Raw genomic sequence first — 21056 nt, 5'->3', positions numbered from 1 at the left:
ATGGGGGGGGGGGGGTGGGTCTGGAGTTAAACTTTAGGGGCCCTAGAGCATCACAGACCCAAGTGTCAACCTCTGGTTTACGGTGTGTAGGTTTTATTCCCAAGTTCAATGCAGATTGATCCAGTATACTAATTCCACCATAATATCACAAACGTGAGATTAGAAAATATATCAGGTGGTAACCAAATATTGGCCCAATCGATCAGGTGATTCTAAGGAAAATATCATTCACTGAGAACCAGAAGGGAATAACTCATATGAATCAACACAGAGTTAACACTCTTCTGCCTCTTCCTAAGCAGATCCTATCTCATTTTTACAGCCGTAACAGAAAACATAGAGCTCATTTGTAGCTTGGATAGTTACCAAAGTTTGTGTACTGGTAATAAAGTTTTCAATACTTCAGCTATTAATTAAATATTTAAAGCATTTTAAAAATTCATCTGTAAATCACATGTATTTCATTTTCAGAAATTTGTCAAAAATGTTTATAGTGTACAAAGATGTGTCATTTACAGCCTTTTCACACACAGCTAAAATTCATCGTATCTAGAGATGATTAGAATCACTCAACAGTTTTAAACATGTTTATGGACAAAATTTCCCAGTGTGAACATCGTTTATACGATGTTGGGATAGATACGAAGTCGCGATCCATACGCCCCTAAAAGCAGGCTGCAGGTACGAAGTTCGTATCTAGAGAGCTTGACATTTTGTGTGTGAAAGGAAATTTGTGTTTAAACGTGTTTAAACTGGATGGAGCATGCGCTTTGATTGATATGACATGACCTTCAATGCGCAATGGCACTACTGCGCATTTTACGAGCAGTAGTTAATCACGAAACTATTAAAGATCGCAACAAAATTTCTGTGTGTGAAAGGCTCGTGATTAGTTTAAACACGTTCGAAACACGTTTATACTAATCATGTTTATAGAATTTTAGCTGTGTGTGAAAAGGCTGTTGGTCTTAGTGACTTGCCACTGACAGGACTAACCATATGTAAACTATTTACTCAATCAATGTATTCCTCCCTAAAAGGCAAATATTTGAACAGATACTTTTCTCACGCATACCATACACTACAGTTATTGTTCATTTCACACCTAGCCATGCTATATATATACCATATGATGAAAGTTTATGTATCCTTGGTTGTAGTATTACAGCTAATGAGTAACAGACTTTTACCATCTTAATTCCTTGGTAATTGTTCTTCAGTTATTCATTTTTTATAAATTATTTTAGCACTTCATTTGTTTGTATTTCTACGTCTGCATCCTCCCCCCCCCCCCTTTGGTGAGAAAATATGCCCCTGTACCACATCCCCTTATACGTCTGAAAAAGCTTGCAGCATGTCAAGAGAAAGCTTACCAAAACTGGTTATTTTTCTGTTGATTGTAAAGAAAATTCCAATATTCATGCCAGACAGACCGTTGGTAGAATAGGGTTGCAATCAGAAATTGGGAATTTAATTATTGTACACAAGCAAGCTATTTTATCCAAGATTTTTCTTTCTTTACACATCTGTTATGATACAAAATTTAATTACAAGGTAAAAACATATCATTTCATTTGGAACAATGGAACCTGTTTATTTGACAGTAACCAGATAATGTTTTTAGGTCCACTCCTAAGTTTCTGTCATTGTCTGGAAACAATGGACTGATCATGTGATATGAAGATGGTGTGGTCAATGCTATTATCAGATGAGCTGTGTTCATACGTGTACTGTCACAAACTTCCCGATAACTTAATTCTCTAGTCTTGATTTTTTTTTTTTTTTTTTCTGGGGGGGGGGGGGGGAGGGGGGTGGCACAGCCCCTCTCTCTAGCAAAACCTAATCTGACCTATCAAAGTTTTAAAAAGAGAGGGGAGGCAAAAATCTTTGTTTTGCATGCCCCCTCCCACACAATTTCATTATCAATATAACACCTAAAATGTGGGGGGGGGGGGCCGTGCAGGTGATTTTTGTTATTTCAATCAATGAAGCAAATGAATCAACAAAACTCAATCTTGTCACAAAATTCAAATCATGGCGACATGGTGAATTTTGTTACAATATTGCAGCAGTTTGAACACAAGATGAAGAAGACATCAGTGGACTAATAGACTTAACGCTCTTAGAAATGGTTTCAACCATTAAGTTAATCCATATGTAGCCTAACGTTTTAGACGATAACAAATCTGCAGTGAGAACCTGATTACATTCATTGTGGACATTGAAAACATGCCTTCATACGTCACCCCATATGACTTCCCATTGTTCCTACTAGATAGACAATCAAGATCAGGGATAACAAATATTTCCTGTTTGGATGGTACTTCAAACAGAGCTTCAAGGTAGGGCACAGGGGGTGTTTCACAAAACTTGTCATCAGTGACAAATGACAGTTTTTATTATAAGCTACTGAAATCCTTGCTTCTGATTGGTTATCAGCAGATTTGTCACAGATTTTTGTCATTTGTCATTGAAAAAGGCTTTGTGAAACGGGTCCCAGGAGTTGATAATATTTGTTAGGACAAAATACAATAAGACAAATTAGAGCAACAAGATGTGGTTTAGAGTTCAATTCAATTAAAAGTTCAATTCAATTAAAAGTTCAATTCAATTAAAAGTAACTATTTCTTCTATTTCTCTTATTTTTTAAAAGACATAATGACAGATTTAATTTCAAAGGGCATATTAACAGTTTTAACACAAGGATGAAGACATATCCCAATAAGCATACACAATCTAAATATAAGAATGAAAGAGAATAGAAAGATATAAATTAGACAAAAGAAAACAGAACAAATCAATATAGTGCAATGGTTTGCCTCTGGAAAGAGATCGAGTAAGAGAATGAGTTATAGCAACAGAAGAGAGAGAGAGAGAGAGAGAGAGAGAGAGAGAGAGAGATACAGTCAAACCTGTCTATAGCGACCGCCCAAGGGAAACACAAAAAGTGGCCTTTGTAGACAGGTGGTCACTAAAGCAGGTTTGACTGTACACACATCTACATAGTTTCAAAAAGAAAGAGAGCAAATATATGTAGAAAAACCAAGAGAAAAGTACAAAAATAGAAATGTGCATGTATGGATGGGCCCATGTACAGGTGTAAGAGCCATCAAGTGCTCTTTAATTGTTATCATGCTGTCATGGCTTTTAACTTCAAGTTAACTTCAAGTTTCATTTAGTCCCCATGGTCCCTAACTACAAGATAACTTGTAAGTTTTTTGTTTTTGGACTGTTTTTGGACTTTTTTAGGAAAAAAAAAAGAAAGTTTAATATATTGTTACACACAATTATGCACATTACCTGTGTTACATTAAATATATGCATGCTTAATTTGCTTTCAGAATGATACTTAAATGCCATTGGCACGTCAAAGGATGTCAAACTATCTGCATGGAAAGACTAACTTGTCGAGCAAAGTAGTACAGTAAGTGCAATTGACATGTCAAAACATATGAACATGTCTGAATGAAGAGACTAGACGTTGTTTGGCCAAGTTCAAGCATGGAACTCCTACATGGGTCAAATAACTGACCTCAGGAACAGAGCGTCCCTGGAATCAGCTGGGCTGAGGATCATCACCAATACTACGTAAACATCTACCATTTCCATTGAAGCTTTCAAAAGTGAAAGGGACTTTCAGTCCTTGTGAATTTCCACCATGCTTTCCCCAATGACATGAGAGAAAAAGAGAAAGAGAGAGAGAGAGAGAGAGAGAGAGAGAGAAAATACAGTCAAACCTGTTGATGGGTGGTCTTTGTAGACAGGTTCCTTTAGTACATGTGTCAATGAGAAACCATTTTCAAGGGAAACAAAAATGTTTTTTTGTAGACAGGTGGTCACTAAAGCAGGTTTGACTGTGTATATGTCATCAACATTAAAATATATAAATCTTCTACATGAGAAAATGATACCATGTGTGATGATCAAACTCTCATGCGCCACCAATGTAATCGCTTTGCATAAATTGAAGTTCAAGTGTAAATTGTTAACTGGATGATGCTTATATCATTGCTAAATTGAGTACCAGTATGAAATGAGAGTACTGAAGTGTGATGCCATACTTCATCATATGTTGGTGAGGTTGCTGGTCCAAAACAATTTTGTGCAAATCAATAGTGTGGTGAGCAGCGACAAACACTGAGTTTGCCCTGCTCCAACCCATTGCATGAATGATTTAACAGTGAACCTCATGCTTAGCTAGCTCTGTTGTTTAGAACCATGAACCTGGAAGACGAGCGAATATGAATTTCGCAGCACTTCAGTACTCCATATATCTCAAACAAATATACCTCAAAATGAGGATATTCATTTCCAGACTCAGCGTATTGGTCAACATGTTCAACCGCAAATTCTTGAACGGGTTTGTTGCCAATGGCCTGCAAAGGGTTAAGGATTACACGTCATTCTACAGTATGCTAAAGAATTGAAATCTAAATAAGACACATGGCTGACAATCAGTTTGCAATATATAAATTGCAAACTATGTTTAATTTTGAGACCATCCTTTTTTATTAATGTGTGCATATGTGACGTAAATTTGGGATTTGTTACCTATTTTGCCCTCATCTTGAGAATTCTCTTCTTTTTTCTTTTTTTTTGAAAAATCATGATGGAATCATGATGGAATCATGATGGAATCTTATCTGTGAATCATAAGTTCCTAAAATAGCTTTATACATCAATTTGAGCCGTTGGAAAACATGAAACATTCATGTGATGAAACCGTGATCACAAACTGTTGGCATCGACTCAAGTAACTGTCACCTACACATGTATGGTTTTACCATAGTGTGCCGTGTAAACAGTCTGGTCACATGGAAATATATCAACAGTACATGGTAGAATGTCTATTAATTCATCTGTTTGGACTGAGCCAGAAGGGTGTTAACTCACAGAGCTAATGCCCTTCTAGCACTGAACAGACAATATTAGGTGCTTTACTATTCGTCCAAACAGACTTGAACATGAGATGGTAGACTGATCTGCACTTCTTGAGAAATTAGTTCCAGTTCCAAGGTCTACTTAACATTACCCACAGTCCAGCAATTCCCATTTACTCGAAGGACTTATTTGGCTGGACCAGGCGCGGATCCACGGGCTCAATTCTTCCGGCCCGGCTATGGCAAGCCCTTTGTGTAAAAACTAGATAAACTCTGTTTTTCTCAGATAAACTCAGTTTATCAACAGATAAACACAGTTTATCAGAAAAACTCAGTTTATCAGTTGATAAACTCAGTTTATCAGTTGATAAACTCAATTTATCAAGAAAAACTCAGTGTATCAATGATAAACTCAGTTTATCAACAGATAAACAGAGTTTATCAGATAAACAGAGTTTATCAGTTGATAAACTGAGTTTATCAGTTGATAAACTCAGTTTATCAGAAAAACTCAGTTTATCAGTTGATAAACTGAGTTTATCATTGATAAACACAAATTTTCTGATAAACTGAGTTTATCTAGTTTTACACAATGGGCTTGCCATAGCCGGGCCGATAGAATTGGGCCCGTGGATCCGCGCCTGGGCTGGACTTACTTGGCTTCAGAGCATTCTCAGTAGGCCCATGGTTGTAGTATGAATGCATCTTCACAGGTGAAAAAGCCTGCTGAAGTGGCCAAATAACTGGCTATTTTGTGAACAAGCCCTAGTTTGCTTTAAATAATAATTTGAGCTAAAATAGCCCACTAATTGCAACCCCACTAGGAATAAGCTTGAGCTAATTTGCAAGACATCATTCTGTGAGACATCTTCATGTACGTTTGCCACTCTCCACCCAGGTGAGGTACATGGGTACCCTGTAGGAAGAAATTCCTTGATTGCTTGAGCATTATCAGTATATAGCTCAGCTAAAGCCAGGGGACCTTTCAAGAGAACAGAATAAAAGACCGTCAATACTACTGGGCCTGAAGGGATTAGACCACACAGCGAGGTCACTGACAGGTGGCTCTATCATTAACTCAGCTCTCAACTAACATTAAAAAAAGAGGATCATGGGGGACCAACAGGCACCGATTGGGGAAGTTTTCTATAAAGAGGGAGCAAGTAGCTACAAGTAGGACAGTGGGGCTTTAATACAGATTAGGCTAACCTGGGTAAACAAGACAAGAATGATTATAATTTGTATAATCATCCTTATCATTATCAGATCAGAATTAGCGAGCTTCTGTATTCTGAAAACTCTGCCTAATGAATTAAGCAAGGCCTTTGAAGAAAGAAAACAAAGTTGTGATATGCCTGCAAGGAGGCTAGCAAGGGGATTCATTACAGTAATGTGTTACATGAAGTACGATTTAGAAATGACCTTTGATTCTTCAAGGACATTACAGATAGTACACATGATAAAATGTATAAACATTATGTATTGAGAGGTTAAACAAACTATCATTAATCACACCAATGACAAGATTTGGAGGTGTTTTCCTGTTGTTTTTGCACTTGTATCTTTATATCATACCGGTAAATAGAGGGAAAATGAGTCAGGGTAATGTAACATGGAAAAAAGGTAGCTGTCAGTCAAGGCAAATTATCCACACAAACTTAAACCTGCTTAAGCGATCATCTTTATAGAAAGACTACCTGTCTACAGAGACCACTTTTTTGTTTCCCTTGAAAATGGTTTCTCATTGAAACACATACTAAAGGAACTAGCTGTACATAAAGACCCCCTGCCTTAGTATAAAGACCACTTTCTTGTCTCCCGTGGGTGGTCTTTATAGATAGTACATGTTAATAATAATAATAATATTAGGTTCTTGTATAGTGCATATCGCATTATACAACATCTCTATGCGCTTCCAAAGAGCTTTGGAAATTATTACCCTAGCTTTAGCTCCGTCAGCCGTAATCAAGGGATAGTGCATTTCAAGGAATAATCCTACCATGTTGATATTTTTCCAAGAATCTCCACCCAGTAGAAAAGATTTGCAGAAATTTCCTTCAGTCTATTGGCAAGTTACCAATGCATGGGGCTATACTTCAGAACATTTCACCCCCGTGGTGCGTGCATGCAGGTACCTCATAAATGTTAATGGAAACCACCATGAGCCATGCAATAGCATCATGGGAAAGCAAATTGGGGAAAAAGATAGATTCTGACTGTTAAAATCAATAGGCGCTCTGCTATGCCACGTGGCAGATCACATAATAACAATCACGCCTAACTCCACATCCATGTTCAAACAAAATATCTTTGTCCGCAACATGTTTTTGAGGATCAGTCATACTAGTGCTGTAACATCACGGATATCTCCAATTCCGTTTAAACGCCAGTCAAAACCGGACGGTTTTCATTTAAACGATTAAAAAAAAAAAAAAAATTAAAAATACTTTTTTTTTTTTTTTTTTTTTTTGGACCGACTCTGTGAAAAAGCGGGAAGGACTTTCATTTAACTGCGAGGTGCATTTGAAGGCACCGATTTTTGCTTGTGAACTTGTCTCAAATAATAGTAACAAAGTCGTTTTTAGAAGAATGTGTAAGATCATTAATGTAGATTAAAAACAGTAGAGGACCTAGGATAGAACCTTGTGGTACGCCGTGTGTAAAAGTTGGATGAAGTATTATTATAAACTACATATTGAGATCTATTACAAAGATTACTTTCAAACCAAGATGACAGACAAATTGGAGTGTTGTTCTAGTTTTGGAGTGGTGAGTCAACACACAGATAACTGAGCTGGGAGTCATTGCCAGGCATAGTGCCAGGTGGAGGGGCATCAATAGAAACTTAAACAAAAAACAACAACAAATTATTTAAAAAAAAAAAAAAAAAAAAAAAAAAAAAATGGGAAAACGAAACCGTTCAATTGATAACAGAATCCGCCATCGGCGGTCGGCTACCGGACGGTTAAACGTTTGACTACAGCACTAAGTCATACCTCACAACATGTGCTGGTTCCATCCACTGCACATCATTTGGGGTCAAGTTAGATATCATGTTGGATCAAAAAATTGTTGCTAGCCTCGACAGAACAGCTTTAGAATCTAAATTCTAAATTTGAAAAATAAAGTCGACTCTTGATAAGATTCGATCATGCATTCGCATTATGAAAGAAACTGTTCCTAAGTTATCAAATGGCCCATGACTTCGAAATACAAGTGTATTTCTGTTGGTGTGCAGTCCTGCATACATCTCATATTTTGATATGTAAACTTCTGAATTTGCTTCATAGATTTTTTAATATTTTTTGAAATATTTGTTTTTCAAACTTGCTAAGCTCCACCCCCAAAAACCTCCAGATCTCATTCCCCTTGTGACATCATCTGTCAGTCATCAATGAGCTAACTTGAGAAAGTGGTATGTACAGTGTGTATCTCTGCTGAAGTCAACCACCTGTTACAATACGTAATACAATATCAACATACAAGTTGCTATGTCAGACATGCTGTAGCATCACCAGGAAGACAAAGGCAACGATGATGTATTGTAAATATGTATGGAAGCATGCAATTGTATTATGACATGTGCTAAGCTGGGGGAAATTACATACCATTGTCTATTCTAGAATATTAGTTTAGTCTGACATGTCTGACATAGCAACTTATACCAGAGCCCAATCTTTAGGCTAGGCTGAGACAATGATCCAGGGGTGAACTTATGCAGTTCCCCCCCCCCCCCCCCTTCATAATGAATTAATTGGGCTACTCATCTTCTGTTTCCGATTTGGCAAAGGTCAATTACCACTGTCCTGCTGATAATAGAGGGAGGTCATCTTTGATGATAATCATGTTAGGAAGGACTCACAACTCATTAAACTTGAAGCCAATGTCAGTTTGATACTAATGTCCTATTAGCCATGGTCCTATGAGGTCTATGCCAGAGCAAGGATAGTCAGAGGATAGTCTGAAGGCACAGAGTCTTGTCGGTCATAACACCTACCGTTATCAATTAATGACAGATGACACAGATCAGTGATAAATCTGCTGATAACAAAGCAAAAATAAATAACAAGAACAAGTTTCGAAGATTTAAACATTACAGAAACAAACAAAAAAGCTCATAATTTTTTGTTATCTAGTTCTCCTGACAGAATAAAAGCTTGTCCGAGGCTTGTCCAACATAGCAACAGTTAGTGAATGCAAAGCGGATATCATCCATAGATATTGTGCATAGCAGGAGAAGGCAAAGGTAGGGAACCAAAGGTTCTCAAAAGAAACATGCATACCGGTAAATTGAAATACATTTTTAACAGGTCTATTGCATTTACATGTAATATAAGAGCCTGCGCCAACAGACTACACCTCCGACCCTCCCCCTCCCCCCCCAAAAAAAAACACAAAACAACAACAACAACCTGAAAACGGTTGACACTCCTTGATGTGAGGACAGAGGTTCCGAGTACTCTTCAAATCTAAGATAACCTTGACAGGGGACAAGGTCACTAGGAAACAAAATAAACATGCACGAAGAGAAACACATGTTTAGCCACATGCCTTGATGGAAATGTAATGAGGGTGCGTTCAGTCGACACTTTTTCACCCTAGAATTACGGTTTTCAAAGATGTTTAGTTTAAAACATGGTTGCATTCGAGCGATTTTTTGTCATTCATAAAAATAAACCTGTTTAAAAACACAAACATGAAGCGCTGAGAAAGATGCGTTTTGTATCGTGATTCTGCAGGAGGCTGAAGTTCGCTATAACGAAGGGAGATCTCAATCATGATTCTATGACCTCATTATCGTGGCCTAGCTGTTTCCGGTTTGACTGACAGTCGACCGTAAACACAGACAGAAAGCATGTGGCAAAGTTGACCTATACTTACTGGGACAAACTACACAGTACGTGTGATGAGCAGTGGCTGTGCTTAAAATGAGCGCGAATCAGCGTTGATGAAAAATCGCTTGATTTATGTTTGTGATTCTAGCTTCAAATAATCGCTTGAACGCACCCAGAGTTATAAGGAGGCGTGGTAGGGTACCCACTACACCATCGTGAAGAGTCAAAAGGGCATTGAACCAAGCACCTTACACATGTTTTGTTCTTGGAAGTAAGGGGTTCCATGTAGCTATACTGTATTCAAAATAGAAGCTTCAAATATTACTTCTACAAAGAGATATAGCAATTTAAATACCAGTACACTCCCAGTGAACAGTTAAACGTTTTGAGTAGACTAGTTAACGCACGCACATGCACTCAGACATTAGCAATTTAAATACCGGTACACTCCCAGTGAACAGTTAAACGTTTTGAGTAGACTAGTTAACGCACGCACATGCACTCGGACATTAGCCCTTCTATATACCTTACACAATCAACTTGTGTTGCGGGAAACAAAATAAAAACAATTACCAAAGTGAAGCTGATATAACCCCTAAAACAAGAAATGAACTCTTCCTAATTTATTTAACAAGAAAATACTTTGATGATAAAAACAAAAGAAAAAAGGTCATTGTATGCATGATATGTTTTAATCTTGTTTGAAAGTAATAACATGGTTTCAAATTATCCAGGGTATTGTCACCAGTACCGGTATCGATACTGCTCTTTCCGAGGCCCTTGCATTAAAGTAAAACAACTACCAAGGGACATGCCAACGATATTTAATCCATAAAGCAAGAAATGAACTCTCAATTACTAGTTTAACAAGAAGGTGTGTACAAGAAAATATCTTGGTGGAAAAAGGAAGGAAATTTGAATTAATGATGTGGGCATGAGAGAGTTCCATCTCATTTCACAACTGACCCAATATAGTAACACCTGTAACCTGTAATAATAACACGGTTATATTTACCCAGGGAAGCCTCATCAGTACTAATTAGTGCTCTTCCTGGGTGGGTGCCCTGCCATTATTATTACCCGAGTAGTGCCAGATCACATCTAATAGACAGTTAACAACTAGATTATTCTTACCCTTAATACCAAGTTTTGTAATTAAGTTAGTATGTGAAAAATAAATTGTCCCAACTTATATTTCTTGATAATGTGACATATCAAAGCTTACATCCAATAGTAATTAAAACAGACCCTAATTCAACCAGTCCACCTTTCATTCTTGAGTAACGAAAAAAAAAAATCAAATGTACAAGTGGTGTGAATAATTTAGTTATTAACTGTATATGTACACCTGGGTCGAGAGGAACAAATGTAGGTAAAACACTTTGTTCAAGGATGTATGTTTGCACTGAGCAAGAGTTGAACCCAGGACCTCTTCTACAATTAAGAGTCAAGAGCCTTCACCAATAGACCAGTGTTCCCCACCCATGATGATTAATGGACAGGAAATTAAAACCAGCAAAACATTTTCTTTAGCAATCGTGTGCGTCATTGACACTGTCATTGACATTGGTTTTGGCAAAGGTTGTGAAACCGGTGCATCAACAACTTTCAGCCAAGGTGGAATATCCCAGATTTAATTGATGTAGCTTTAAAGTTTAAAGCAAACATAACTCCATGCTAATAAATGGGTTGTACCAACTTTAGTTCTGTGACAATTGCTCCGCAGTAATTTCCTTCACCAAACGTGCTCCACAGTAATTTCCTTCACCAAACGTGCTCCACAGTAATTTATTTCACTAACCGAATTCCCAATTTTAACCCTGGAACCAACACTATACCTAAATCTTACCTAAACCTCAACTGCAACCCTTACCCTAACCCTATATTTTTGATAAATAAAGCCTGGAGCAATTGTTACTAGAACAAATATCAGAAGTTCAGAACATCAGCAAGTGTCCCTCCCATGCTATTTATTCAGGCAGTTAGAAATTTCACAGCCCTTACATGTATATCACCCATGGAACTACTAGATCCATGATAGCAACAAACTTTCACCGACTTTATCTTCAAAGATGCAAAGTCCATCGTTCACGGGCATCTTTACCCAAGTAAGTAAACCTGCCTCTGCAAATAGACAATGCAAAGAATTGAAAGAATAAATAAAGATTACCGAGGACTAACACATATGTTTTTCTATTGTTCTTTTTACACTACATAGTCCTTGGGGCATTTGGATAACTTTTGGACTTGATTATAAACAATGAAAATTGCTGATTGTGCATTCCGAAGTACAATTACCTATTGCAAATATTTTGACAGAATTAACAAATCTTCAGTTTTCAAACCAATTTTTGCAGTGTAACAGCTCCCGATGACAAATAAGACGTGACAAAGCTAAAGTGCAAGCAAAACTTGTCAACTTGGAAAATATTGGGATGGTGTAAATGACAGGATTGTATGCAAATGAAGCATGACCAAATATGAATGACCCGACCTGCTTTTTACTCAAATTTTGTGCAGTTTTTCAAGGATTTGCAAGCCGTCACAAACGTATCTCAAAATTTATTTGTAGCAGCAAGATGAGTGACTATGAAAGTGTGTGCAAAATTTCAGATCAATAGACTCTGTAGTTTTCTCTTTATGAGTGAAAATTGAAGCCCTCAATTATGTACATAACAAAGGGCATGATAAAGCAATGCCAGTGGCCAAATTCAAAGTTGAAAAGATAAAAGAAAAATGACTAATTTTTAATACTAATAATGCATATTTTGCCACTATACTTTAAAAAAAGTTTTAAGTTACGATTTTCTAACAACATTTTTTGCAAGTTTTTCAGATTTTCAACATGCAACACCCTTTATACTGCAATCTAAAAAATATGACCATTTACTATTTTATAACAGATGTAGGTACCCGTACTGTACTTTGGAAAGCAATGTTTTTAGTAGAGCCATTAAATCATCACCTTATCTTGATCATCCAAATGGCTTATAAAACATATTTTATGTCTGTACTATACTAACAACATAAAATATAAAATACTTGTGTGTACAGGTATGTACACATATAAACATTTTATGCATGCATGTGACATGTCACCTATACATATAAACAATATAATATATTGTAACATATTACAGAAAATGGCCTTGAACTCTTTCACATTTGTCCTACATCTGTACAATTCAATTCGAAATTTTAGCATCATTTCAAACGAAATAATAATTCAATAACCATTCAAGCAAAGTTTCTTTCTTGTGTGAATATCAGGAAGGCTTGGAGGGGAAATCTTTGAAATGTGTCATGTACACATTTTTAATTTTTTATTTAATTTTTTTCACTTGATATGACCAATGACTGCTGTTTCTTTCAGGTATTACAACAGTATGACTACTTAATAATTCTGTGTCAAAAGACAAGAAATACAATCCTAGTGTCCACGCACTACTCATGTACACAAGGAATAAATATATGCCAGCTAGGGGCTACTTTTTTTCAGCTGCACTTTTGTGACCTCTGACAGGTTTGATTGCATAATGATAATACACTGACAGATCTAATGGCAGATTGCAGTTGATACTGACATTTTTAAGGGGAGGATGAGGGGAGTAAACGCAATGGTCAACAGTGGTCAGACCACATATTTACTACAAGCAAATACATGTGTGCTAATCTTCATAAGGCGTGTGCTAATCTTCATAAGGCGTGTCCTCATCAGCTCAAGATTGCCAAATAGCCCACTATTTCTGATTTGGGAAATAATCCCGAGTTACAAATCGCGTCTTCATCAGCTCGAGATTCGACCTCTAAACTTGAAACTCGACCTTGAGCAATTAGCTCGAGATATTTTGTTCAGCGTTCGCGTATAGTGCGAGTCTTCGGGCTGATGGGGAGGCACTGGACAAATAGCGGGATATTTTGCAAACTATCCCAAGATATCTTGGTATAATTATCCCGACCAAATATCCCGCTAATTGCAACTTCAGGCTAATGAAGACGCCAACTAACTGGATAATTTCGATCGGGATAGTTGAAATAGCGGGATATTTGGCAATCTCAAGCTGATGAGGACAGGCCAATATTCTGGGAAGTCCTGTGCAACAAGTACAATGGCCACTCAAGTGATTTATTTACCCCCTACTACTATTAAAGACAAAACAAGAGTCTTGCAATTTGAAGGACAAATCTACAGAAACCTGCTAACATGAATGCACGACATACAGCCATGGGGCTCTCTTTTTTTAGCATTGTTCTCGTCATTTAACAAACATTGTCGTGTAATCATGGCGATAAGCAAAAGAGTTGTAAAGTGTGTATGAGCACATGAGCAAATAATAATCTTGTGAACTAAACAGCAGTTAGGCCACTATGTTCTAAATAAGCCAGTTCACGGTTGCAGTCTGAGCATGAGCAGATAAAGGTCATTGCAGAACAAATGTTGAAATACACAGAGACGAAATACTGGATACGTGCTCATGAAAGTTATGTAACATTATTCATTCATGCACATTCAGTGCACTCCATGATACACAGGTGGAAATATTCTTTGAAAAGGGGAAACAAAGGCTATTTATATAGCACCTCCATCGCTGTAGGAGTGATTATTTCAAAATGTACACAGTGGGACCTCTTCATGTTTTTAAGATCTGTGGATATTCGGGGTCATTGCAGTAATGTGCTAACCGTGAACTGGTCTATTCATCTTACACAAACAAAATTCAGAACAAAAGAACTGGACCAGTTCACAAATGTATGCATGCTACTGGTATTTCAATGACTGCTACTATATGACCCTATAATCTTGCTAGAGGCTTGTCAATGTACATGTAGCAACAGTTAATGTACATACAATCTACATTCTGCTCATTGAAAACGAAGCCTCCAAAAATGTGTATACATGCGTTAAATCACAACAAGGCTCTCAAAGAAAGAGCTCTTACAAAGTTTATGTTGCTAGTCACTGGTCTTTTGTTGAACAATGCTTGCCTGACATAGCAGCATATATTGTATACAGGGTGGATTCGATCCAATGGGATGTTAAAGGAATCTCAACCCAAGGCCCAGGTGTAGCTATTCCGAAATATGAGATGTATTCCTGCCCTTTTAATTTTATGTACAATATTCTTTACGAAAATGTACAAGAGACATGTAGATTAAGATATTCTCGGCATGATTTCATGCCTTTTAGCATGACATGGGCGCAGCTATTTTCTTGAAAAGTAATGTACCAGTTGAAGTTGTACATGTATGTATCATGCACCAAGCTTTACTAGTACCGGTAGTTTGAAGAAAAAAAACAAAATCAATAACAAATTGACCTTTACTTTTCAATGAGGAAAAATCATAACTGAGAAGATTGAAATTATATTTGGTGAAAAATATATAACAAGGGAACAATTGTAACTAATTTATTTAAAAACACTAAAATATAGCAGTTGACTACAAATCTATTTCATTTATGGGAAACTGTTTTTATTCCAGAAGAGCACCAACTTATTCATTGCATTCTTGCCCATCAATCTAGAAGATTCCCCACCAAAAATATCTGAAAAGCATACAGCAAGAATAAAGTAAAGTTTCTCAGCAAGACATGGGCATTGCAATTTTCTTGATTGCATGACGTACTATGCGGAGTAGTTTATCAACTATATTCAAATTTATGGATGCTTCCTTCCCAGGTGTTTGTGGTGTTGAAGCATTTCATTCACCTGCTATTATCCTTTGTACTCCAATAGGCCATTTATGTAATGTAACTACATTTAATGCATAAGTCTTTGTGAAGTGCCTCAATACAAATTATTTCATTCACCTGATAAGAATAATAGTATTTCAATAGACAGAATCGGAACTGCATACATTAATTGTTGCCAGGTGGGACAAACATTATGGCTTGACCTCACTATGAACTTGACTGACAAAGAAAGCGGACAAAATATACAGTTCCTCAGGTAGACAAAGGAACATCCCTTCACTGCTATTATGTAGAAATGTGTCACATGCATATTCACCTGTTCTACACATTTTTACACAATAGCAGTGAAGGGATGTTTCTTTGGTTGCGTTTATCTAGGAAATTTTTTGCTAGAATCAGGTTTCTCAAACGTCTTTCAGGCAAATTTAGAAGTAGATAAACGCAAAGCCTTTTTCAAACGTCTTTAGATATGGGCATATCAAAAGACGCAAAAAGGTGCGTTTTGTATGTGACATACAGCCAGAATCACGTTTCTGAGAGGTCGATAAACGCAAAGCTGTTTTGAACGTCACATACAAATAGGACCACACAGGTGTTGTGTACAAGCATGTGTGTGAATTTGACCTCCGAGAAACTGTCTGCTTCCCGGGTCAAAACAGCTGGGCAGACACAAGGCCTTTATTTTGAATCGTGAAGAGTAGATAAACGCGACATCCCGCAAATCACGATCGTATAGTGGGGTATGATAGTGGGGTTCGATAGTGGGGTACGATATGTACATATCTAGTGGCAAGCCTAGATAAACGCGCTCTTTGTCTACCTGAGGAACTGTATATTTTGTCCACTTTCTTTGTAAGTCATGTTCATAGTGCCTACCTAGCAACACTTAATGTATGCAGTTTGGATTCAGTCTATATAGAAATACTATTATTCTTACCAGGTGAATGAAATAATTTGTATTGAGGCACTTCACAAAGACTTATGCATTAGATTTGGTTACATTACAAAAATTGCCTATTGCCAGAACGCAAATTGCATAAATAAGTTGGTGCTGTTCTGGTGTGAAGGTTTCGCATACATGAAATAGATTTTTCAACTGCTATATTTTAGCATTTTAAATGAATGAAAGAATATTGTACATAAAATTAAAAGGGCAGGAATACATCTCATTTTTTAGAATAGCTACACTTATTCATTGGGGCTAGTTCTCCTTTGAATACACTAAACAGAGTGTGATCTATATAAATTTATAATACTTTTTGATGCTAATTGACCCCAAACTGGTCAATTCTTACAATTATTTTGGCAACACTTCTGTATGGTCCATGGTCTGGCGCACATCCTATGATGACACTATGCAGTTATTGAGCATATCCCATTCATTGAGAAGCTTTGCCATGCCTGAATGGACTGGGAAACTCATTCCTCACAGGAATGCTTTCAAGGACAAAGAGACATCTGTATACTCATCATCCATACATCAATAATGCTTCCTAGAAAGCTCAATGAATGGATGAGAGGTCGTTGCTTGGCAGGATATCCAAGCTGCATGGTTTTGCATGGCTATAACATAGACATATACGAATGCATGCAATGTATACCACAACTTGTAATGCTCTCAGTAGATAATGATCATTAGGACCAGTTCAATTATATACAGATAATACAGTACATGTACTTTACTATTTTGCATGCTTCTCGACTGAAAAGCTTGCCAGATGTTTGTCTGATTTAGCATCAATGGACCAGTTTAATAACATATTTAAATATTATGCATACTTTTAAAACAAAGGTTGTTCTTGACAACCTGAAAACTTGTCCCAGGCTTACCCGACATATCAATGAGTAATGTATGCAGACTGGATTCCAAGAATCATAAGTCATTCATTGATGACAGGTTACTATGGAATAACTTGTCACTAGGTCCCCAGGAAAGAAACATCCATAAATTTAGATATATTTAATAGTAAACCAGTCGATTGATATATGCATCCTATTATAGTGAAAACAATAACTCTTATGAACAGATGACTTGCAATTGTCCATCAATAGGATCTACATGTAAGTTAGAAGCATTCATGACTTTGAATTACTTTGGTCTCAATGCGCCAATTTTCATAATGTCACCAAAAGCAATGCGTACGCCTTTAAGTGCCTCATACACATTTTTTCATTCCTCCAAATTACAAATAATTGCCTCTCAATAGACCAGTTCACGGTTAGCACATTACGGCAATGACCCCGAATATACACAGATCTTCAAAACATGAAGAGGTCCCACTTTGTACATTTGAAATAATCACTACTACAGCCATGGAGGTGCTATACAGTATATAAATAGCCTTTGTTTCCCCTTTTCAAAGAATACTTCCACCTGTGTATCATGGAGTGCACTGAATGTGCATGAATGCATAATTTTACATAACTTTCATGAGCACGTATCCAGTATTTCGTCTCCGTGTATGTCAAAATTTGTTCTGCAATGACCTTTATCTGCTCATACTCAGACTGCAACCGTGAACTGGCTTATAGTCTGAATATGAATTGCATACACTCATTGTAGCACATAAATTACAGCTAGCCATACGTTACGACTCACAATATATGCAATTTGCATGCTTGCTATTGAAACACAAATCAATAGCCAGGAGAATGAAATATTTTGTAACAAGGCGCTTCACAAATGGTATATGCATTAAATTGTTTTTTACAGTGAAAATGGCCAAATTGGCATGGTCTGTATTCTGTAACAAATGACAAGCCCTTAGTCCATTACATCTACATATCTACATGTAGGATATAATGTATAGTGCACTTAAAATACAAAATGACCACTCAATCATCATTTGACATACGTTTGGCAGGCACCACCCAAACAGGCCTAGCTGCAGAAGCTGCATTCTACCACATGCTGCTCGATCAGCAGGTTATGTCATTACTAGGCCTCTCTTCATCAGCTCGAGATCAATTGCCAAATATCCTGTTATTGAACTATCCCGATCGCAAATTATCCAGTTAATTTGCGTCTTCATCAGCCAGAAGTTGCAATTAGCGGGATATTTGGTTGAGATAATCATTCCAAATTTCCAAGATATCTTGGGATAGTTTGCAAAATATCCTGCTATATATCCGGTCAAATTCACCAGCCCGAAGACTCGCACTATGCGCCAACGCTGAGCAAAATATCTCGAGCTAGTTTCTCAAGGTCGAGTTTCGAGTTTTGAGGTCGAATCTCAGCTGATGAAGACGCGATTTGTAACTTCTGGATTTTTCCCAAATCAGAAATAGCGGGCTATTTGGCAATCTTGAGCTGATGAGGACATGCCGTATGACACAACAGTTACTCACAGCCAACCAATGGAATTAAAAAACCCTTTCGTTTTTCAGTTTTGTGGTTTTTATTAATCATCCAACCTTTAAGGATAACAGGCATAACAAAAATTATTTAAAAAAAATAATAAAAGATGATTGATCACTCTGAAATATCTCTCGGGCACTAAACAAAATGCAATTGTACTTTTATGAGGCTTTCTGCAGCAATCGTATTTTTGATTTACTTTGAAAATAATTTACAATTTAATTCAATAACAATTTATCAACAAATGTCGCATTCATTTGTGGATGAAAACAAAATCATTTCCGCTTCTACGTTCCTTCAATTCCCTCTTCTTTTCTTCTTTTTCTTTTTAATTTGCTTTGGGAAGTTGGTTAGGATACAACAGACATAAATGAAATGAAGACATTCTATAATTCTAGATCAAACACCGAAGAGTGCTAAAAAAATTTGTTCATCATAGAAAGTTTGGCATGAATTCAGTAACCACATGGATACAGAATCTAGCTATTTCTAATTATGTCAGACTGTCAGAGCTTTCCTATCATTGGCAGCCCGAAATGCCAAAAAGAGCCCCCGAAAGAAATAAAAGAGCCCAAAAAAATTTGCATAGAGTTCATTGCAAAACAAATTAAAGAGTGTTATTTTCATGCAAGCAAGCTTGAAAAGTAGCCCCTGAAATTTGTAAAGTATTTTCTTCCTCACAGCCATTAACAGTGCACAGTGCATTGCAAGAAATAAACCATGCCAGGTATCCATTTAAAACCTGAGTGAAGAGAGACAACTATAGATTAACTGCCTTTGATATTAAGGACATGCACATCAGACAAAGGCTTGAACCTTCAACCTTTTGACTGAGAGCCTAGTGATCGAAAGCACCACTAGACCATGGTGCATGCATTTTAACATGTTTGGCTATCCCCTTCGCCATGTGAACTGAACATGTGAACTAAGCAGGCTTTAGCATGTCACAATTACATCATCATGCCACGAACACAACAACCCTCATTAATCGTTTGCATTGTGTCAGTAAACAAATAGCACACCCTTTGGAGGTGAAGTCTAGTCTAGTTTCCAAACCATGCATGTGGTTTGTGTCTAGTATCCCTGAACTTCTGTCACCTTGACTTGTTTCACAATGTGATTGGAAAGGAAAGGGAAGGGAGGGTACTTTTCTTTAAAAGCCCTGCATGTGTACCTGTCTTTTTTAAAGGTAAATCTGCAATCTTGTGAAGATGGAAAATAATTTTTTTTCTTCATTTTTTTCATCAGAATGTCTACAACTACAAAAACACAATGAAATACTACAAGACAATAGAATTCAACATATCTGTATTTTTATTAATTCCTTCACAATATCTACATGTAATCAATGTAAGTTAGTGATAATCATTGTGTAAACTTGAAAAGCTATGAATGGAAAATACATGGCAGACTACGACTAAATGTAACTTGACAAATGATGGCGCTATAACTCAAAGCAATCTGACTCAAAATCCACTACCGGTATACCAAATTAAAAATAGTGATATATAAACCAGATTCCAAAAAACTTGAGTACAATTAATGTTCTGATTAACTATGGATATCTTTGCCGCAATAGTTGCTATTGATAGAGCTAAACCTTGCCAATGGTATACCCGCCGCTGCAGCACATTTATAAATACAGGTAGGCCTCTGGGGGAGAAACATCTATCACATAAAATAGTTTATGTACTCCTCCAAAAGACCAGTTCACAACAGACACTCCAAAAGCTTGCTAGGGTGCTTGTCAGACATAGCAACAAAGAATTTATGCACACAGCACTGTGATTTGCGAGATAGAATAAATCCAAAATGTTAATGCAATAGTTTGTCAAGTGCTAGGCTCTTAGAAAAATAAAACTTCCATAAACTGGAATATATGTGAAATCTTCTTTTTTTTTACAAATTAATCAGTAAAATATTTAAGAAAATGGACTACAATGTGGATGACACTGGAATGCAGTTAACTTAGTACAAAATAAAATTAAGTCCTTCACATTCTCCTACATAAAAATATAATTCTCTCTTTCAAATCTATCTATCGAATCATTCATTCATTAATACATCCATTTATTCATTCATCCATACATTCAGATTGTTAGCTTAAATATTCATGCAATGTCTTTCCTCCTTTCTTTCTTTCATTCATCTCTATATTTCATAACCTAAAAGCTCTCTCTCTCCCTTCCTTCCTCCTACTCTCTCCTCTATTCTCTTATTCTCATCCTCATTGTTGAAATTCTACATCTCTAGTCACACCTCCAATCCAAGTCGAAACAGACTGATAGCCT

General features: G+C 36.8%; 1 protein-coding gene across 1 annotated transcript in view; it reads right to left on the bottom strand.

Annotated features, from left to right (window-relative positions):
- Nucleotides 1-21056, bottom strand: part of LOC587637 (anaphase-promoting complex subunit 5) — a 43486-nt gene that overhangs the window by 4985 nt on the left and 17445 nt on the right. The window lies entirely within an intron of this gene.

This window comes from Strongylocentrotus purpuratus, unplaced genomic scaffold, assembly GCF_000002235.5.
Source record: "Strongylocentrotus purpuratus isolate Spur 01 unplaced genomic scaffold, Spur_5.0 spur5_scaffold_4, whole genome shotgun sequence".
In the NCBI taxonomy this organism is placed as follows: Eukaryota; Metazoa; Echinodermata; class Echinoidea; order Camarodonta; family Strongylocentrotidae; genus Strongylocentrotus; species Strongylocentrotus purpuratus.
The sequence above is the reverse complement of the archived record's forward strand: the minus strand, read 5'-3'. Positions and strand labels throughout refer to the sequence as shown.